At 39.1% G+C, this 23,355-nt stretch overlaps 1 protein-coding gene and 1 long non-coding RNA gene across 12 annotated transcripts in view; both read right to left on the bottom strand.

Annotated features, from left to right (window-relative positions):
• Window positions 1–23,355, bottom strand: part of Nr3c2 (nuclear receptor subfamily 3 group C member 2) — a 335,377-nt gene that overhangs the window by 138,688 nt on the left and 173,334 nt on the right. The window lies entirely within an intron of this gene.
• Window positions 15,387–23,300, bottom strand: LOC144366928 (uncharacterized). The gene is made up of 2 exons (XR_013426136.1): window positions 22,261–23,300; window positions 15,387–21,899 (listed from the first exon to the last, which is right to left on the bottom strand). It is a non-coding gene; the product is annotated as an uncharacterized LOC144366928 (long non-coding RNA).

Genomic DNA, 23,355 nt, shown 5'->3' with positions numbered 1-23,355 from the left:
TAGACCCTAGTCTCTCTCTGGATTTGCTATGATGTGAGCCAGTCATATTTTGTATCATTGAAGTCAGTTTGTGTTGTATTTTTAAAAAATTAATTAACTGTACAGCCAAAGCATCCTAAATTATAGAATATCCTACTTAATTCAATGTCCCTGCCTTGGCTCTAAATGAATTCTTCCTGGGCTTAAGCTTGCATACTCAGTTATAATCATGCAGTGAGATGAAATGAGAGCAAGCTCAAGTTCCACATGAAAAATGGGAGAATATAATTACACTTTAAGTCTTAGTTCTCAATCCAACAGACCATGTGGTTTCCTAGTATTGCATTACAGTTTAGCATCAGCTAAAGAATGAAAAAGAAATGCTCAGCGAATTTTCAAAATTTAACTATTGATCACGAAAATAAGCTCTTGTAACATGAACTCAAAATGAAGTCTCAGATGTGCACGATGGCCACAAGGGCCCAAGAGCAGACAAAGCTGATTTTTATTCTTCGTACCATTGAAAGAGTGTTTTAGTCCTTTTTACTAAGGTAATTTTCACCCAGTGGTGAGTATTCCAATTCTACAAAAAATTAATCATCTCAAATAGTATTCTGTTAGAAGTGCAGTGCTCTAAATTGATGAGTGGAAGAACCATTTTCTAAGAGAGACATAATTGTCAAATGCAAATAAGGACCCAGATTCTAGGTCCAATAAAAAACAAACCTAACAATGATTTTGCACGAGTAATTAAAACTTGCTAAACTTAGGTCTTTTGTCCTGGAAGACAAATTTCCCACAACTACTGACAAATTCTGGTGTGTTCATTGTAAGGATAAAATAACATCCCTATTTTGAAATACATCCTTAATTTGAAATAAATGGCCCATATTCCTGAATAGTGATGGGGTTGACTGTCACTCACAAGCAATCTCCCTAAAACAATTTCCATGTGCAAGTTTGGTTTCTGTCCTATACAGTCAAGAGTTCCAGCATGAAGCTTTCTGCCTACTGAATATGTTGTACTAATATACTCAGTTTTTTCTATGCTAAACATTAGGAAGATGACATGTGATCAGGGGCTTTTAAAACTTAAACAAGGAAGATCTGCTAAATATGAATATTTTCCCAGGGTACATGCACTAAACTATATCCGATATTTTATGCTATTATATTATGAAAATATTTATAAGAGCTTTGGTATGGCTGATAAATCACATTTATAATTACCCACTAACTTCTTAGTTATATGCCATTTAGATGCTAAGATTTGTGAAGTTTGCCTGGCTCCTGATTTGAATAGTCATATAAAGCCATTTACAAGATGATATTAAGGGAATTTTCAATGATTTCAAGGATTATTCTTTAAGTGATAACTTGTATTTTTAAAGTGACAATTATACTTTTCTAACAGCCCCCTCTCTTAAAGGTACATATTGAAGATTTATGGATATCTGCGACACGTTTTCAAATAATCCAATGGAGCACCAAAGAAAATATGCTGGTAACTGGAGATGCTGAAAGATGGCGACGTGAGAGTTCATCATACTGTTTTAAAAATTTTCCATGATAAAATTAAAATACATTTTGCTAAATGTAAGAATTAACAGAATGGCTCAGTGGAATTTTAGAAAGTCCTAATAACATAATACAACTGCTCTGAAATCTGGTATTTTTTTAACTCATAACTACTTTATTGCAGTATAATTTGCATCTATATAATGCATCCACTATCTGTGTACAGTTCATAGACTAAATTTTTAGTAGATTTATACAGTCTTACAACCATTAATTATAACAATGATTTAATTTTAAACTTAGAGGATGTTTTTGCTTTTGTTGGGGTGGCAATATTTTAAATTTTTGGTGTTGTGAAACAAACATTTAAACAATGGTCAGCATGACAGTTTTGCCATGCCTAAAAACCATGCCTATTTTTCCTCTCCTGGAAGAGCAGAAATCCTAGAACACTAGTCAGCAACCAGATTTTGTGACTAAGCTGCCCCCCCCCCCGTTCCATCTTTATTGACATTTTCCTTCCATGCCAAGCTATGAGGAGTACTATACAGCTATTCTCTTTTCCATATAACTTCTCAGCTAGCAGATGGCCACCAGCAGCAGCAGTGGGTAAATGGGAGGAAGTTGTGACTCAACCCCTGTGTGTTTCTAGGGCTAAACTAGGGCAGCCCCAAGGAGGACCCTGATCCCCACCCCAGCTCCCCTAGGGGTTAGCAGAATTATAATGTATCCTTCCCATTTCTAAAGGGATAGAAAAAAATGAATACAGTAAAATAGGCCTGAAAACAATTACCTGTAGGTAAGGGATCATGTCGTAGCCCCAACAGATGTTCTAAGGAAGCTTTGCAGAGTTGGCATAAAGTGAGCATCCACTTTGCAATGACTTCTGGTATTTGTGCCCACAGACATTGTTCTGTTACTTCAGCGTCTGCGCAAGAAGTCGGCATTTGCACATTCATTTTCAAGTTTCTAAATTTGAACTTTCTTTCTCAACAGTTCATTTTTCTAATGAAATCTTATAGTTTTTCCATATGAGTGAAGAGATAACATCGGAATACTTCATCTAGACACACACCATTTCAATACAACTTAGCAGTGGGTCTCCCTTTATTTAAAAAAAAAAGGCTCAGGAAATGATGGTTTGAAGATTTAGGAATACCATAATATATATGACTTTAAAATCAGGAGTGATGCTTGTATTTCACTGTTTTGAGCATTGAGGGAACTAAAAGATTTTAGGAAAGTGTACAGAGATGGACACTTGTGGTCATGTTTGATAATTTGTCATAGAGAAACTACAGAAGCTATTTTTTGAGTGTGACAGGAGGTGCTATTAAAAAACAAAATGCACCAAAGAGCTGGGGATGTAGCTTGGTGGTAGTGTGCTTGCCCAGCACGTGTTAGGTTCTGAGTTTGATACCCAGCATGGCAAAAAAAAAAGCAAACCAACAAACAAACTTGACCAAAACTGTACCAGCACATCAGGTGTAAACTAAAACTACCCCAGGCAAAGTTCAACACAAGTGACTGTAGTTACAAGCAAATCAATGCAAAACTATTTATAATTAATGGGATGTTGCTATAAATTTCAACTCTTCAGGAACCAGAATTAATTCCTCAACAGTTATTCTCAAATTCCTACTTTTGCAAAGCTTTAGCCACCAGTAAGAGAAAAGCTGAGAGTATTCTCCTTTACAATCCCACCCCTGGAGACGTGATAATTTTTTTACCTGTATACCATTAGTATCCTCATCTTCACATCCATAGTAAGTATCCTTCAACTACAAACTTTATCGAGAAATACTGAATATAATAAAATAGGCACTAACATATCAAATGAGAGTTATGACCATAATTATGACAATAATGACAACCAATCACAAATCTGGGGGAGAAAATTCCACTCTAAGGATGATATATTTCCAATGAGAAAATTTAAGAATCACTGTCCCAATTCATCATCACTATAAAACATCAACAAAATAGAGCATACACTTCTGAATAAGAAAAAAGTCAACATGGGGGTACCTCTCAACCTATTTATACCACTTAGATACTCTTAACAGTTGAAATAATGTTTCAATTTCATTTAAGGTCTCTTCCTGCTAAAAATGTCATGATTAAAATTCTCAGCAGCACTTAGGTCCATGAACTTTAAAATCCAAATCAAACTAAAAAATTAAAAACAGCTGGAATTTATAAACCAGAAGGATTTTCTACTCTGGGAAAGAGATTATAATGAAGTATGGCACAATTTTATGAACTTATTAGTCCAACTAAGTGGATTTACGTTCTGCAGCACTTCAATACTTTTATAAGTTGGAGCCCTGCCCAAAAATGAAATGGGAATTTTTTAGTTGCTTTTTATACAGAAGCCCAAATGATTTACATTTAAAAATTAAATTGCAGATTAAAGCATGTCATGAAGCTGAAATGATTTGTGATAGGTGAGCAGTAATACAGTAAATTTCTTTCTCAAGAAACAAGCAATAGACATGCTCAAATTATTTCTGAATGAACTTCCAAAATGATTAGCAACATTCATTTAAATACTCCAATATTAAGATGGAACCAGCTTAAATACTGGTTCTGACAATTTATTCTATTATGTAAAAATTCATGAGGAGAAATTCAGAAACATTCAGAGGATTCCAAATGAGAAACTACTAGCATTCAGAGCAAAATGCATTCCCTTTTTCTTAACTCATAACATCTATGATTATTATTTTATATTTCTATTTAAAATTAGAAACTATTAGTAAAAGTATCCATTTTCTGGCACCCTCACTAAAGAAGCCCTCAGGAGGAACTTCTATGCAACCCCAGATGGAAATGATACTCAAATACAACTTCGCTGTTTGTTTCCCAAAGCCCAAATCGTGTTTCCCCTTATCTAAATTCTACCATTGGTTGGGTCCAGTAAGGAAAGAAATGACTTTAGTTTCTTAATGTCATCCCTAAGAATGTGAGAAATTCGAGTGAATCGCTATGACTACCCAGTACCAGCAACAACAACAAAAAAATTCATTTTTATTCCTGACAAAACAGAGGTCAGAGAAATCAACACAGAAAGGGAACTGAAGCAAGCTAGCAGAAATGTGAGAATGATTTAAAAATAGTGATGATATAAATTGCATCAAAAGACTATCATTTAATGTTGAGTTACAGTGCACTACAGGGACTCAATTCAGAAGATAAGAAGCTTCCATTTTCTCCCATTGTTAAATTTTTAAGTATTATCTTCTCTAAGATCTGATACAAGATAGACATTTAACAAGTGTCCCCCATCTACACATGGCTTTGAGGAGATCTGATATCTTAATTTACAGCTTGTTCATTCATTTTTGCCTGGAGTGCACTAGGTACTGTGTTATTTGAGTGCACTAGGTGCTGTGTTATTCGCAGAATAAAAGACTCAACAAGACAGAATCCCTGCTTTGGGCAGTCCAGTACCAAGAAATACCTAGGCAATTTTAATAGAATGTCTTAAGTCTGCACTGGGGACAACTTCAGGGTCCTGGTATTACCCGCTTCCCAGAGGCGGCCACCTCCACACCCACTCCTGAATGTCACGATGGATTAGCTGGAGTGAAGGAGGATCAGAGTGTAATGAAATAGAAGGGACGCTGAGTGCCAACGCCAAAGGGTGGGGCAGGCAGCCAAATGGCCAGATGAGAGGACTGGCGCTTTCTTCAGCCAAGTATAGCTGAAGGAGAGGGTCTGCATGAGAGGCAGAGCTAGAGAGTTAGGTAGTTTCCAGAGGTCAAATATGATGGTGAAGAAAGAAGTCAAGGATCCCCGAAAGGCAAAGTCACGTGGACATGAGGCTGCTGGGGGGCTCCGGGTTCTCCTGGCGCCTGCACCCTACTGCGACCCTCACTGCAAGGGGTTCCAAGTCACCGTGTCCACAATGCTATTAAGTGGAATGGGTCTTTCAGTTCAGCCTGGGGTCTCAGGAGAGCAAGCTGAGTTTGGTCCATGCGGCTTATAACATGGGCATCTACAGGCCTCACGCAAGGCACGACACCCACAGCTCAGCACTGGGTCTGCCTGGCACCAGAAGGCCATCAGAATGCACAGATGCTGTCCTCACCTGGGGCTGGGGGTGACTCCCACTGCAGGGCGATTCCAGCTTCATCTGGGAGAAGCATACAGTGACCAAGGCTGGGTTGGGGTGTGCAGAGGTGGCAGGGGTGACAGACTTATAGCCTGAAGCTGTTTTACAGGACACAGCCATTCCTGCTATGGTACCTGTGGCTCTGCTTTCCAACACTTTTTTCCATCCACTCCTATTATTTTGGTCTAAATGTCTGGGAACAAAGGAACATATCTGCCATCTTTGCTGAAGCAAGACAGGGAGAAGCAGGTCTTGAGGCTTAGCCACCTCACCTATGAAACGGAGGACAGGCAACACTGCTAAATGCTGCGCCCAGCAGGGCGGGCCCTTGGACACTGTTCTGATTTACTATTAGGATGAAGTGCTCTACTTCTCTGGAGCTATAAAGGGTGAATGAGTATCTTTCCAGCTTTAGGCAGAAAACAAATCGTCCCATAGTCTTTGAGGTTCTATGGGATCTGATGCCGTGTACCTACCTGCACTAATCTAACGCCACCCACATTTTAGCACCCTCTCTCCAGCCACTCCATCCACTGGCGCGATGGTGATTCATCTGTCTTACTGCCTCTTTCTGGCCTGGGCCCTTTAACTGTGCTCACAGCCCATTTTGAACTTTTTTTTTTTTTCTCTCATTCTCCAAATCCCAAGTAATTTTACCAGTGAGATCTTTCCAGACCATACTGTGTAGCATTTCCATTCCCTGCACCCCAGTCACGTTTCTTCCGCTGACCCACACCTCCAGTGTAGACGGTTTTTTATCAACAGCGAGGGCAAATCATGTCTTGAGGAGTTATTCATCACAAAAATAGTTCTGTTTGGCACATTATACTACATGAAATAAGCCAGTCACAGAAGGACAAACACTCTGATTCTGCCTACTTGATGTATCTAGAGGATGCAAATTCAGAGAAGCAAAGAGAATGGTGGTTGCCAGGGGCTGGTGGGGAGAGAGATGAGGAGATAAGTGTTAGATTAGCACCGAGCTTCAGTTCTGCAAGATGCAAAAAGTTTTGGAGATGAACAGTGGTGATGGCTGCATAAGAACATGAACGCACTTAGAGCCACTGAGCTTAAAAATGATTGATGGTAAAATTAAGTTATGCATACCTTATCACTGTTAAAATTGAAAAAAGGGTAACAATGATATGCGCTTATCCAACTAGCGTATAGAATAAAAAGTACAACTGCCCCAGCAGCTACCTGGTGGGGAGGAAATAAGGTGCTCAAAATATACTTCTCATGGAAATGTGATTTTCCACCTTTGCAAATTAAGCTTGCAACATTTGTTAATATCAGAGTCCTCAGTTGAGTCAGAAATTTTAGTCTAGAAATTCATCAAATGTTATGAAATATAAGAATTCATACATACACATGCAAACATGTATAAACACACATATATGTATATGTATGTGTATATATGTATAATACACACATATGTATTATGTATACACATATATATAATCCTAATATAATTATATACACTAATAATTATACATGATCCTAATATATAATATTAACATATACTAACTATAATACTAAGAAATAATATATATAATACTAACATATATAATACTAATATATGTTATATATTATGTTCTAATACATAATACTAATATGACATACATGTACCATATATATCTAGTGAAAAGCACTGCTATCCACTCAACTGTGAGCTGCACATGGGAAGGGTCGACATCATGTATTTCGTGTCATTTCTATGGGCTCTGACTTTCCAAGGCGAGGAAAGCAAATACCACAACATGAACTATCACATCATCTCTGCTGTGACTAAAAGACAGGCATTTCTCTTTCTTTTCTCCTAAAAGTTTTACAAAAATACTTTCCTACACAAGCAGGGGAGAAGACTGTTTATTAAATAAAACTGCTGTAACCACTGCAGGTTTCCAGTCCATTCAGCTCTCCTGTAGGATGAGAAGTTTATAAGCTTGTTACAAAGTGAAGAGAAATGGTTCCACAGACCAGAGGATGGAGGGAGTGACCAGAGGATGGAGGGAGTGACCAGAGGATGGAGGGAGTGAGGAGAGGTGGAGGGAGTGAGTGGCTATCACATTTAACCTTCAACTATTTAATTTTCTAAAACATTCTGTCAGGTCGAAAATTTTACGCATACTCAATAAGCGTAACCTAAAGACATAAATAATAATTCTAATAAAAGTAGGAACACTAATTGGTTGTGAGAAGTTCACCATTTCAGATGGCAGGTTTCTACAGATGTCTAGATTTTGTTTTCCATTTTAGTAAAATAGTGGCTATAAAGGTATTCTTTAGGTTAGGGAAAGACAGTCCCAGGACAAAGAGGATTTCCTAAGCACCAATAACATGCTAATTATTATTACAAAAAGTAACTAAAAGCACCTCAATGATCAGTTTTTAAAAGGAATCCCAGTGTCCACTTAATATGCCCAGTCCCATTTGAGGTCACACTTTCCTTCCTGGATTTCAGAGGGCTCCTCTGCACTTCCATATCCACTAAGAAGTGATATATACCACTTGAAGTCTCATTTATGTAATTTTCATTTTTAACAAATATGGATGTTCGCATAACAGACTTTCTTTAAATGAGATACACTTGAACATCTCAGAACAACGCTCATGACCATCTCCCTGCTACCTGCTGTCAAAGAAAATAAGCAATGACACATTCGTAGATGGAATACATTGGAGCAGCTTCATATTTTCAAACAGTCGACAGCACTTTGGAACCATGGAAAGCAAATCATCTGTTGATTTCAACATCAGGCCAAATACAACGCTGGTACCCCTTTATTGAAGAAAAGTGCTGTATGATTACAGCGATAATTTTTCTGCCTCTGAAAAGTTTCCTGTGGTTACATCATTTACAAGTGCACTCTGTACAAAGTTACCATGACAGGTTGGTTTGAGAGACAGAGCATCATTTACAAAAGAGAATAAGTTTATATCATAGTAAATTCTGGCTAATATGTACCGAGAGAGTCAGTCTGGTATGGGTGGAGCTGGGCAGTTACCTCCTAACAAAACTCACTTTGACAGATGGTGTCTACGGTCCTAAGCTGGGACATTTTTGGACTCTCTTGGTATAAAGAGTCAGTGGCACAAAAGCCATGAGCAAACAGTACCCTCTTGATCATAGTTTGCATACTAGCTTCTGAAAGAGTCAGCTACAGGTTTGGGGATGAGAGGGATATGCATCTCAGGTACTTGCAGGAAAAACCACCTGAAGTTTTTTTTAAAAAAAAATAGTGTTTGAACAATGTCAATCAATGGCCACGTAAGCTCTGTAATCAAGGGGCGCTGTCTCCCTTCACTTTGTTCCAACATGCTATAAAGTTTTGGCTACTTTTTCAGGTTACGGAAATGCTTGAAGTCAGATGCAGGTTTGAGTCTAAGTTTTGTCATTTACTAGCTGTACGATCCTGCCTAAGTCGCTTAACTGCAGTATTTCCTGGTAGGACACAAATATAAGTTATTATCATGACTGTACCTAAAGAAATGAAAGTGAGACACCCTATGTTCCTCCCAGGAGCCAGCCCAGAGGGCCTCCTGGCTGCCCATGGGATCTGCTTCCTGAGAACTGGTCATGAAGGGAAAGGAACAGCCAAATGTTCATGAGTATTGCGTTTCCTTATTTTTCTTCTAAAAGTTTTTCATTTCTTTTTCTCTCCCCCCACCCCCCGCCCGAAACTGCCATCTCAGGCCTGTGTGGGCAGAATTTTGGTAAAATTTTGTTTCAAGTAAGAATTTAAATTGCTCCTTTTAGAGAAATTACAGTTTAAGACTTTTGAACTGTGCCCACACCTAATATCATGCAGTGAATCTCATCTACAAAATAGTATTATAGCTTTTAATGTCATCCATCACCCTATTTGATAATAAAACAGAGCAATTTGAACAATTGGGAAAGCTGCTTGCCCTAGGTCTACATCAAATTTTAGGTTTTTGGTTTTTTTTCCCCTCAACAGGGATCAAAGCTGCCCCTATTGGTTTCAAATACACATTTTATATTTAGTGTGAGGGGGGTGGGGTGGGGTGTTATTGGAATCTGACATACAAAATTATTGTTCCCCTGACATTTTATATACTATTCCATCTAATAACCACTTCGGGAGCTTTGCATATTATGTGGTATATGTCCAGTTTGACAAGTAATAAGAGCACTGTGAATAGCTATCATTTCTTTAATGTCTATAATGTGCCAGGTTCTTGGCATGCATCATCTCCAATCACGAAACACCACGATAAGCCAGGTATTACCTGAGCTTAATTTTATAGCTAGGAATCAGGGAGAGGCTGGATATCCTGGCCAGCAGTATGTCACACAGTGAAATACAGGAAGCAAGAGAATTTGGAATCAGAAAGACTTGCATGTAAGTCTATATATGCCTAGGTACACACAGCTTATTTATTTATTTTGCTTCTATATATGCTTCTCTATATGCCTAGGTACACACCGCTTATTTATTTATTTTCCTCATCAGAAATTGGGATACTACTTGACTCCTCATAATCTCCAATTTTAGCACTTGGCTTACAGTAGCATTTAATAAAAGTTAAATCTGTTGGATATTATAATCAGTGACATGAGAATTTGAACATGGTCTCCTAAGATTATGATTCTCCCTACATAACAGGGTACGTCTAAACTGAATGAGGAAAATGGGATGCTAACATCTAGTTTCACTTATTAAAATCAAGGAAAAGCATATCTCAAATAACCACCTTTAAACATTCAGCTGTGTTAGACCAAGTCTGGAAACAATGTCTTCTATGAATGTTCCAAGAGAAAACTGAATTGCCACCTACTTTACATACAATGTAATTATTTTATTACATGATATTAAAAGAACCCTTAAGTAGAGCACAGAATATCTGTCCTATGATTTACCTGTGTAATATAAACTAAAGTATTTCCGGGAACTAATTTCCCCTTGACTTCTTAAGTAGCTCCTTCAGTGTGAATGAGTAGGGTCATGTGGTATGTTCTAGAAACCTAAGTATAGGAAAATGGTCCACGTCTCCTGGTCAAATGTTATGAAAGAAAATGGAAGGCGCTTTCCTTGGGCCTGTATGAGGCGATTTCTATTTTAAAAATAAGATTGGCGCCAAAACAGACATGTCCATCAATGGTACAGAATAGAAGACACAGAGACAAAGCCACATAAATACAGTTATCTCATACTAGACAAAGGAGCCAAAAACGTGTATTTGAGAAAAGACAGCCTCTCCAAACAAATGGTGCTGGGAGAACTGGAAATCCATATGCAGCAAAATGAAACTAAACCCCTATCTGTCACCATGCACTAAACTCAACTCAAAGCGGATCAAGGACCTAGGAATTAGACCAGAGACCCTGAGCCTAACAGAGGAAAAAGTAGGCCCAAGTCTTCATCCCATTGGATTAGGCACCGACTTCCTTAACAAGACTCCTAAAGCACAAGAAATAAAATAAAGAATCAATAAACGGGATGGAATCAAACTAAAAAGCTTCTTCTCAGCAAAAGAAACAATCAATGAGATGAAGAGAAAGCCTACATTTTGGGAGCAACTTTTTGCTGTACATGTCTGAGCACTAATCTCCAGGACATATAAAGAACTCAAAAAACTTAACACCAAAAACAACCAACCAACCAATCAATAAATGGGCTAAGGAGCTGAACAGACACTCCTCAGAAGATATACACTGGATCAACAAATATATAAAAGACTGTTCAACATCTCTAGTAATTAGAGAAAAGCAAATCAAAACTAAGATTGCATCTCACGCCAGTCAGAAAGGCAGTTATCAAGAATAAAAAAAACAACAGTAAGTGTTGGCAAGGATGTGGGGGAAGGATATGGGGCACACTCATACATTGCTGGTGGGACTGCAAATTGGTGTAACCACTCTGGAAAGCAGTTTGGAGTTTCCTTAAAAAACTTGGAATGGAACCACCATTTGACCCAGCTATCCCACTTCACCTTTAAGTAGAGCACAGAATATTTATCCTATGATTTACCTGTGTAATATAAACTAAATAGTACGGTATAAGTCCTTTACCCAAAGGACTTAAAAACAGCATACTACAGGGACACAGCCACACCAATGTTTATAGCAGCACAATTCACAATAACTAAACTGTGGAACCAACCTAGAAGCCCCTCAATAGATGAATGGATAAAGAAACTGTGGTATATATACACAATGGAATATTACTCAGCATTAGAAGATAATAAAATTATGGCACTTGCAGGTAAATGGATGGAGCTGGAGAATATCATGTTAAATGAAGTAAGTCAATTCCCAAACTCCAAAGGCCTAATGTTCTCTCTGATAAGTGGATGCTGATCCATAATGGGGGAGGGGCATTGGGGAAAATGGAGGAACTTTGAGCAAAGGAGATGCTGGGGAAGAGAGGGGTATGGGTATAGATGGTGACATGAGATGGACATCATTACCCTAGGTATATGTAGGACCGCACACATGGTGCAACGTTAAATCATGTACAGAGAAATGAAAAGTTGTGCTGCAATTATGTACAATGAATCAAAACGCATTCTGTTGTCATATATACCTAATTAAAATAAATAAATTAATTAAAATTTTAAAAAGCTAAAAATACCCAAGACTGGTCTATAACAGGAGGGGTTGTGTCCCTTTTTAACTACACCTCTCTGTTTAGTGACTTTGTGCTCTAATATTCAAATCACCTAAATGTGTTTGAAGAATGTCACAAGGCAATTTTTAAAGGAAAACCTATTTACAAGTTGAAAATGAAGAAAAGTTTACCAATGCTTCACCTTCAATATTATTTCAGTAACTGAAAAATATTTAAGACAGAGTTAAGGATCTAAAAAATAAGTTTAGCGAAGGTACCATACTGACAAATATCTGATATCATTATCCTCTTGTGGTCCAGTTAGCAACTGGGAAATGAAATCCTAATCAAATATATTAATAATATATGAAATTTTAATCAAATATATTAATAATATTTAATTTAAATTTAATATTTCAAAATTTAAAGGGAAATTTCTCAATTACCTAAAATCATTTATAATGGTATTTCTATGAGTGTTTCTTCATGTACGCTCCTTGAAGAACAATCTTTTTATTAATACCAATTAACTTTTTTATTATTACTAGTCCTTGAGGTGTAATTTCAGGTCCTACTGGATAGTTGTATAAAAAAGCACAATTAGTACTTACATTTACGGTAAAGACAAAACAGAAAGCCCACTGTTTTTCTACATAAATGAAGAAACATACTTTTATGAGATTTCTCACTATAGGAAATATAATTAATTTACTGAATTTTCACATAATTTTTAAAATGCAAGAATGTCCTGGTTCGTTTTACAGAAAATGTATTTTTTAAGAAGAGGGAAGGGAGAAAGAGAGATTGAAAATGTATTAATGGCTCAACCGGTTAATTTTTCCTACTAAAATAATTCGTTCTTTTTTTTTCCTCACATTTTTTCCTGGTGTATTATTACTATAAATTACAACTTGTTCTGATAAAGAAAATAGGTACCAATACCTGAATACTTCAATTTTCTGCCTGGCGAACTGAGTTCCACACTGAGAAATTTTGCAAAAAAAAAAAGAAAAAAAAAGAAAAAAAGGGAATCCTTCCTGGTTTCATTTGATTTTTTTTGAACGATTTATACTGCTTCATTGAAAAGAGACAAAGTTAATTCATAGAGCTCAGTGTGATTATTCTGTTTTACAGGTACTTCTCAAAATACAGTACAGAAAATTATGCACACTGACTGCTCAAAATAAAGTCAAATATGGTATCTGAGACCCACGTGTCTTTTTGTTAATAGGAATGAAGTACAGCACACATCCAGTGCCTGGTACACAGTGAGCACTCAGCAGATGTGACTAAGGGGAGAGAAGCTCTGTGCTGTGGGTGGTCAGACGGGCTCCCCTTTCCATTTCCAATGGCTGCTCTATCTCAAACTGGCTGCAGCCCTGTTGGTACCTGCCTCTTCATACGTCTTCTCAGCTACTGCTCCTGGCTTGATTCTCAATGCTCTGAACCTGGCTCTTTATGTTTCAGTGAGATTTGACCTTAGTCGCTATCACAGCTCTGATGGCTGAGACGCTGGTTAAATTAGGAAAAGGTCACCTATTTTGATTATTTCTGAGATGCAACATAAACATGCTGAATTTTAAGTATCACCAATTACAGCAACTGAAGTTCTTCAAATAAATCCTAATTAGACGTGTCAGAAGTACATTTAATTTAAAAAAGTAAAAGGGAAGGTTGGTTGAAGGATTTTTTTTTTTTTTTTTTTGCGGGGAGGGGGGATCTAATATCATTTAGCAAGGGAATTTCTAAAAAAAAATGTAAAGTATTCTCTTTTAACAAGGGTGATTTTTATTTAAGATTTCTATGTAATGGCTATTAATAGTCTTTTCATTCCTCTCTGTTTTTGAATATGATTTTAGTTCATCCTGGGTATCAAAAAATTAATAAATAAAACAAAAACAATTAGTACTTATGTAATCCTAGCAAAATCAAATCGTACAGCCTGGTTACTGGGATAATTCTATGGTACAAGCCAGATTAAAAAAGCAATCAACCTAGACTAATTCTGCACTAGTTTTCCAATTAAGTTGTTCAACAGGAGTGGGAGTGTGGGAGAATACAAAGTGTTTTAGAAATCTTGGGACAGTGAAGTAAAGATTAAAAAGAAGGAAGACAAAGTTATGATCCTTCCAATTGTTCACGATCTACAAAGAGCATGGAAACTGGCTCTGTTTTTCTACCATTTTTTTTTAAACTTTTTCCTCTTTCAAATACATATCATGCACCACAAGTAGTTTAAATATCTGCATTTTATTGAGAACCACGGTATGCTGACTCAATGCTGAAGAAGGAAAAAATATTTTTAAATGGAATGTCTATAAGGCAATCCTTTGTTGTTTCCTAAGGGGTTTAAACAGACCTGTTCTAATTTTTATCTTCCTAACTCTGACATGGACAGGGCAGACACTTTGAAGGTTTTCTGTTATTTAGAGAAGAGGAAATAGAGGAGGCAGTGCCATTCTTCCATAAAAGTGACACTGGAATCTACATTGACACCTTTATTTTATGGCTTCCTACTAGAGAAATTCACATTAAGGATTCAAATTGTTGGGTAATATACAAGTGGCCTGTCACTAAAAATACCACGGAAAGGCTTCTACGATGGAGTATGAATCTCCAAACTCTAGTCCTGGTTCTTCATTCTGAATTGAAGAAAATAATCTATACAAAGGGATCCAAAGGAAGGAGGAAGTATTTATTCCCCCTCTTTCCCCGAAATTCTACAATTTTCATTCCAGTGAAATTCATAAAAATAATTTATTGGGCGTACACTTTATCTACAGTGGGATACAGAAGCACGGATTTATATCAAACTGCCTAAAAACGTCACACATCAATTCCTCAGCTACTTTACTGTGAGTGACTTTTCAATTTTTGTTCCTAGGTGATGTCCTTCTAGCTTTGTATTTGTCCATCTTTTGCATTATTTCCAGTTTCTACTGTTAGAATAAAACATTTTTTATAAAGATGTATTGTACTATCAAATGAGAGTGATTTCATGGCGCTAGAAGCTCAAAACCATGACAGACATCTTAGAAGCAGGCCACTATGGGCCTCCTATGTGAATGAAGGAAATACCTTCCTCCTCCTTTCTCAGGGATGGTTCCTTATGATGTGAGACTTAAGAGTTTGCCGTTCATGAGCAACACAGCACACACAGGAAGCGGATGCTTTTGTCAGTACAGAGAGCCCACAAATTCCAAGAGTTTGCATTTATTAAAAGCGCTTCAAATAAGGCCACCTTGAGGGAAAACTGGAAACAATCCACATCGCTCTGCCACACACTGCGGGCTTCATTCCTTGGTGTCAATCAGTTCTTCTCTCCACGCGCTTTTGTCCACGGTGTTGCAAAGATGCGAGTGTGAGAGAGAGAATGAAGGTAAACGCATACCAAATATTTTTATGATCACTGCAGGTGGTTCTGAGATCTTGCCGAAAGACACAGCTTTCTGTCTCCTCTTTGGCCCCAGAAAGCAATCCCTGAGCCTTTGAGTGCCGTGGGGCAGAGCTCCAGACAAAGCCTGTGTGTGTTTTACCTGTTTCTGTGTGTCTCTAGAGTAATCCTTACCAGGCCTCTCTCGTCTGTCTAAGGTGTCAGGATGGGCAGTGAGTGGAGTCGTCAAGGAGTGGCATTAAAACAATAACAACGAACCTTAACCTTATTGCACTGGGTACTCTCTTTAAGAGCAAAATATTATGTGAAAAATTGGGGAGCCTGTAAAAACTGCCATCTTTTCTTATTTCCTAGAGAACTTTTCTGCCTTCTCAATCATGAGTAGCTTCATACTGTGGCTCCCTTTGGTGGCACAAGTTGCTAAAATCGTGACTTAGTACCTCTAATATCAGGAATAACAGCAGTACACAATCCCTGCAGTCGTCACCATCCTAAGCAGGCCTGTCCCATCAGTTGCTGGGGGCCCAACACCTCTGCCAGGCTTTCAATTTCCTCACTTCCCATACATTGCACCAAGGAGCCATGGCAGCCGCTGACGTTGGCTGATCTACTGCCACATTGCCATTTCTTTATTTTAAAACTCTCCAGAGAACATCTCCAGGGAAAGAACAAACTTTTTCAAATATGTTTCTCTCTGATTTCCTATTCGCCTGAGCAGTGTCATCCCTTGTGAGCACTGTCTCTGCAGCCGCGATGATACTAAACTCCACTCCTCTGCCCTGGACTTAAGTGTTTCTCTCCCAAATCTCTGTCAGTGATTGCCAGTGACCTCCTGGGCCGATCCACCATGCAGTCCTGTCAATTCTTCCCTCATGACCTCTGGAATTGGTCTTCCACTCCACTGAACCATTCCGTTGGCAGTCATGCCCTTTTTACTCTCCTTCCTTCACAATGCCATCCCTGTTGTCTCCTCTTCTAGGCAGTACACTGTAAGGGACCCCACAGGGTACCCAGGGACGAAACTGCAAAGCCACTGGGTTGACGGTTCTACTGGGAAGAACTCTACAAAAAGATTTTCTGAATTGAAGAGAAGGGCTGAGGTTTCTCATTCCAGAATTAGGGGCTGGATCCCAGGGTCTTTGCTCCATCTCCTCTTCCCTCTCCTGGGTGTAGACCTACTCAGGCCAGGTTTCTGGGTGTCTGGCTCTGCGCAAACGGATGTCTCTGGTCTCCCATCTCCAGGTTTCCACTCTGCCACTGCCTCCTCTCCAAGTCGACATCAACATCTACCCGTCTGTCCAGGGCTCTGTTCTTGATCACAGTCAATTTAGCAATTTTAATTTTGGTGTCCAATAATTCCCAAGAATATCAAATCATGTAAGTTACATGATCCTAATTTCATCACGAGAGCAAGTTCTGAGAGCAGCTTTGTGCCCTCGCCTCCTGGGGATGTTTCTGAGCCATGAGGCATGAAGCAGATATCAAAGAGCTGAAGCGTTGGTAGCGCTCAGCTCCATACAAGGAAGACCATTCTCCCCACGGTTCTCCGGGCCTGATAAGGCTGCATGTAATTTTTATCACACACAGGAAATGAAACACAGGAAGATAAAAGTTTTAAATACAGCTTTAGATTAATATCAAGATGTTAAAGAGGTACTTCAGGATGGTAATGGTAATTTTTAAAAAATATGAAGTTCATTCCTTAAGAAAAAAATAGAGACTACCCAATTTCTTTCCCATTAGGGCAACAGAAATTCAAATTAGAGTTTCAACTTGGAATGGCTAGGAGTTAATTATTTAGAGTATAGCAAGATAACTATTAAATTATAATGTGCTCTTCCTAAGTATGCTAAAGCCAGAGCCATTCCTCCACTTTTTGATGGGTAAAAACAGTTGGGATCTGATGGAACTCTTGAGAGACAGGATGGCCTATGTGTCAAGTACACAGAGTGGGAGAGTATGGGCTGCCCAGGTTCAAGTCCCAGCTCTGCCACTTTCTTCCAAGTGCGCGACCTCAGACAAGTTACTTACCTCTTAGGTGCGTCAGTGGACGGATCTCTGCCAGGAGGACATTCAACGGCCCTGCCTACATCCCAGGATGATTATAAGGATTAAAACGAGAATACAAAGTTCTTGGCATAATGAGCATAAAGTAAGTGCTTAATAAATATTCACTGTATTTAAGAGCCGAAGGATCAGACCTTATTTAAAAATCAGTGTTTTCCCTGTCATAACAATTGCTTAGAGAGTTCAAAGGTATTGCCCTTCCACATTCACAAAACATTGATTTAAGAAGGCTGTTGCCGAGGCTGGGGATGTAGCTCAATGACAGAGCACTTGCCTAGCATGAGCAAAGCCCTGTGTTAGAACCCTAGCATTCCTCCCCAAATAAGCAATCCCCCCCCCCAAAAAAAACCCAAAGACTGCTTGTTATTGGCTTGGATATGAGGTGTTCCCCACATCTCCTGAAATATTTAGAGGCCAAATGATTGGATTATGAGAGCTGTAACCTAGTCAGTCCATCCTACTGTGAATGACTGCGTGGTGACTGAAGGCAGTTGGGGTATGGCTGGAGAAGGTGGGTCACTGGGTGTGTATCTTCCCTGTAGCCCCACCCCACCCCACCCCTGCCTCCTGACTGCCATCAGCTGAGCATCTTTCCTCTGCGGGCCCTTCCACTGTGCCTCACCATGGGCCCAGATGAATGGTGTCTCCCATCTATGGGCTGAGACCTCTGAAACCATGAGCCTCAAATAAGTGTTTCCTCCTGGGTCACAACAACAAAAAGTTAACTAACACAAGCTGTGATAAGAAATAAGTGAGAAAACGTGAAGTACTTGCATAGTGTCTGGCAGTTACTAAGTGCTCAATAAATAGTAGCTATTAGAGGAGCAACTGGTTGACAGAATAAAGCCATTTTTTTTTTCAGTACAGCTCCTTGAATATAAACTAAAATATTCTTTTGGCAAGGTTCAGAGGTGGGGATTATAGGCCATGTTTGGATCATGAGGACTCTGACCTCATCAAGTGGATTAATCCACTGGTGGCAGGCTGGCCTCCAGAGGTGGGACTTGAGAGCCAGGTCCTGGGGGCAGGCTGTGGAAGGGCTCATGGTCTCTCCAGCCCCCTTTCTCATTCTCTGCTTCCTGGCTACGATGAGCTGAGCAGTTTTCTTTGCCATACCCTCTGGCCGTGATGCTTTTGCCTTGGGCCTACCTACCAAGGACAGGATCCCTTGAAATAGGAGCAAAAATGAACCTTGCGTCCCCCTCTTCTCATGTATTCTGGTCAGTGTTGAAAGGCTGACGGACGTGACAGTCCTGGGAGAGTTACTTTTTAATCTCAGGTTACGATTCAAATAGAAAAGAGCGGGTACCTCAAAATTAAAGATACTCAAGAAAATGTTCTTATAAATGAGCAATTCCCTTAACTCGCTCTTAAAGAACCAGGGGCCAGATGACTCAGGGCTTTGGATCGGCTGCTAGAAAACCGAGCCAAATACATGGCCAGCCTCTACCAAGGCCTCGGGACATACATTCTCAGTATAATTTCCATGCCTGGCTCCATTTTTCTCTTCCTTGCTCTTATCTTCTCTCCTTCCCACTTCACTTTGTTTTAAATTTCACATTAACTCATGGCACTCTGTGAGTGGCTGGCATTTTCTTTCTGTCCCCCCCCTCACCCCCCGGTTAAGTTACACTGTAAACAAACACATAAACATAGGAAATAACTTCAAAAATTACTTCCTATGCCACTGCTATTTTTCAGATTTGCCGTATGAAGTGCACCTTGATGTAAAAAAGTGAGCTACAAGCAGTTCTCTGTGGATAATGCTAACTTACATTACTTACTTCCCATGACAAGTCGTTTTCTAACACATCACTTCCACCTATTTTCTCCTTCAGAGAACAAATAAACAGCAATGGAGACAGAAACAAGGGTGAATCCCATATATTTGTCAGTTATCAAACAACGAGCAAGGGTTTTGTTAGCACTGCCAATATGTTGGGCATTGCTTCTGCACTGTTTACCGAATCACATTCCCTCCTTGTTTTGGGGGGAGCCTCTGGATTGGCTACGTTTCCATAGTAATCAAAGGATACTGATGAATAAAGAAACAAACCTGGAATTAAAAATTGCAGATTCAATAATGTCTAAAGTTCCCTAAATCCTGGAGTAATCAGACACGAAGTAACTAAGTTTCTTTTGTATACAACCTGGAGAAGGAAGGGGGAGAGACAAATTCTCCACACATATGCTACGTGTATAGTCACTGTCCTAGATTTATGTTCTCTAAGGTTCTAACCTCAGCTCACTATGTCTCTCTAAAAGCCTATTTCTTGGGCAATTGCATCTACTTTCATGGATGATGACTCCAAAATACTCACTTTCTATCTTGCCTTGCTCCCCAAGCTGCAGTATCACACAACCAACTTCCTGTTAAACACCACTGAAGGTTTCACAGGCATCTCAAACTCATTCTAAACCAACTTCACCCCTCATCTGCTTTATCCTATTGATTCTTTTTGTGTTGTACAGCACCCATCAGCTTTTCCAATATTATAAAAACAACTGATGTATTATGTATTACCTCTTAACCACTCCCCACTAAACTGTAAGTCGCATCAAGACTGAGATCATTGTCTATTTTGTTCACTTGATCCTTGTCCAAAATATCCTTGGATGTGCCTACTATGATGTGTGGTACACAGCAGAAAATGGAGAAATGTTTGCTGAATGAAAGGACCTTTCCTAGGCAGAATTAATATTGTCAAAATGTCCATACTACTAAAAGTGCTAGGTATACTCAACACAATCCCCTTAAAAATTCCAATGACATTCTACATAGAACTAGAAAAGGCAGTTCTGAAATTTAGTTGGAAAAATAAGAGACCTAGAATAGCCAAAGCAATCCTTAATGAGAAAAGTGAAGCAGGAGGTATATCAATGCTGGACCTCAAATTATACTACAGAGCCACAGTAACAAAAACAGCATGGTATCAATACCAAAACAGGCATGGAGATGGAGGGAGCAGGACTGAAGGCACGGAGAAAAATCCACGTGAATATAGTTATCTGATACTGGACAAAGATGCCAAAATATAAGTTGGAGAAAGGGCAGTCTTTTTAACAAATGGTGCTGAGAAAACTAGCTATCCATATGTAGAAGAATGAAGCTGGACCCCTGTATCTCACCCTGAGAAAAAGTCAACTCAGAGTGGATTACAGACCTGGGAATTAGATCAGAAACTACACAGCTACTAGGAGAAAACACAGGCCCAGCCCTCCAATACGTCAGAACAGGAAGCAACTTTCTCAAAAAGACTGCCAAAGCCAAAAAAATAAAATAAATCTACAAGTGAGATGGCATCAAATAAAGCTTTTTTCAGAGCAAAGGAAACAAGAACTTGAAGAGAGAGCCTATGGAATGGGAAAAAGTCTTTGTCACCTGCTCCTCGGAGCATTAATATCTAGAATATACAAAAAACACAAAAAAACCCCTCACAAATAACCCAATCAACAAATGGGCAGACACTCCTCAAAAGAAGAAAAATGAATTCTCAGCAAATATATGAAATAGATGTTCAACATCTCTTGCAATTAGGCAAATGCCATTTCAAAACTACATTGAGATTTCATCTCATTCAAATCAGAATGACAATGATCAAGAATTCAAATAATAAATGTTGGTGAAGACGTGGGGATAAATGTACATTGTTGGTGGGACTGCAAATTAATGCAATCTCTCTGGAAAGCAGTAAGGAGACTCCTCAAAACTCTAGGAATGGAACCACTATATGACCCAGCTATCCCAGTCCTTGGTATACATCCAAAAGATTTAAAATCAGTATACTACAGTGACATAGTCACATTGATGTTTATAGCAGCCCAATTCACAGCAGCCAAGCTATGGAAACAAACCAGGTGCCCTTTAACAGATGAATAGATAAAAGGAAATGTAGTGTACACACACACACACACACACACACACACACACACACACACACACACAGAATATTACTCAGCCATAAGGAAGAATGACTATATGACATCTGGTAAATGGATGGAACTGGAGACTACCATGTTAAACGAAATAAGCCTGTCTCAAAAAGTCCAAAGTCAAATGTTTTCTCTGATGTAAGGAAGCTAATCGAAAATTTCGGGGATGGGAGAGAAAGTGAGAAAGAAGAAGGGGGCAGGAAATTTCATCAAAATAGAGGGAAGATCTGGAGTGCAGATGGAGGAGAAGGGCTGGGGACTTGAAGTGGAGCAGGTTGTGTTCTTCGATGCGTTTGTGATTACGTCAGGGTATATCCTGGTGGGGTAGATAAATAAAAAGAATAATTTTTAAAAGTTTTCAATTAAAAAAACAAAACCAAAAAACGGCCTTTCCTCCCATGCCCCGAAAGCTGCCCCCCTCCACATCCCCAATCTCAGCAAATGGTGTCAGGGGCCAGTCTGGGGAATAACCCTCGAGTTTGGTTTTTTCCCTCCAACATAGAGGTGCCAGAGTTCAGAGAAGTCTTCCCCGTTCCCATTCTCAATCCCTAACACCTTGGCCCAGGCCTGTCCTAGCTGATCTCTTGCCTCAGTGATGAAAACAGCTACCAGAACTGTTTCCACTTAAATAACCGCGCTTCACCACAGCCAGATCTCTAAAGCAAAACTGAGCTTACCTCTCGGCTGTGTGAAAACTCGGAGAGGTTCCGTTTTGCCCAAGGATGAATTCAGGCTCCTGCTTGGAGTCTAGGACCTGGTCCCAAACTGTGTATTCACTTTCACTTTTTATTGCTCACACCTCAAATTTTACACAGTGTAAACAAGAAACTGTTTCTGATGCCCTGTGCAGACCACCTATCCTTATCTCCTCTCCGCACTGCCAGTCTTAATCTTTCTAGATTCAGGGTGGGGGTCAATTCTTTGAGAAGTCTTCCCTGACCTTCCAGGGTGGCCTAAATGTCATGGCTCTGTGTGTTTCCATAGCAACCAACTGAATGGCTAGCAAACATTTTCCATTAACACATGCTTACATAAGGAAGAAAAGAGTGTTCCTAAAAATCAGAGATAAAACACATGGGGCAGGTGTTTATTTCGTACAGCGAATAATTAGAAAGAATTAGGTGACTGATTCCTAATTTCTGGTAAAGGAAAAAAAAAATCAAAATAAAACCTTCAACTCCATCTGTAGAATGTAAGAAAACTGTAAGCCAGACCCCAGCTTCCTGCCCCTGAAGTAGCAGGTTCCACAATGTACTTGGATGACCATTAGCTTCCTTTACATGGTTCCTGGGAACATGAGGGTTTGCATCTTACATTATTAACTGAAGACATCTGACAAGTAGATGGTACATTATTTCCTTGCTTTATCATGGGCTTAATTTTATACCGTCAGTTCTAAGGGGACAGATATATGAGTTATATTATACCTTGATTAAGCTTGTGTCCACTTAATTGGAGTTTCTCTATGTTGTGACACAACTGTCCATTGTGCCACCCAACACACACCTCCTGCTTGCGCACACTTCTGCTTCTCCTCCCTCTTGCCCATGAGCACACTTACTCGTGGTGCTGGTAGAGATAACTTGGTTTTAAGACATGGTGAGATACACTTTACTCTGGGCCTGTTCAGTTCACTCAATTAATTTTAAAGAAGCAAAAAAAAAAAAAAAATTAACTATTCATCAGCCATAACATTTCCTTAAAAATGTTTTTCCTATAGAATAGTGAATCGATAAATTTAAAGTTTCTTGACCTGTAAGCTGTGAACGACA

This window comes from Ictidomys tridecemlineatus, chromosome 9 (genome assembly GCF_052094955.1).
Source record: "Ictidomys tridecemlineatus isolate mIctTri1 chromosome 9, mIctTri1.hap1, whole genome shotgun sequence".
In the NCBI taxonomy this organism is placed as follows: Eukaryota; Metazoa; Chordata; class Mammalia; order Rodentia; family Sciuridae; genus Ictidomys; species Ictidomys tridecemlineatus.
This window is presented reverse-complemented; position numbering and strand designations above follow the sequence as displayed.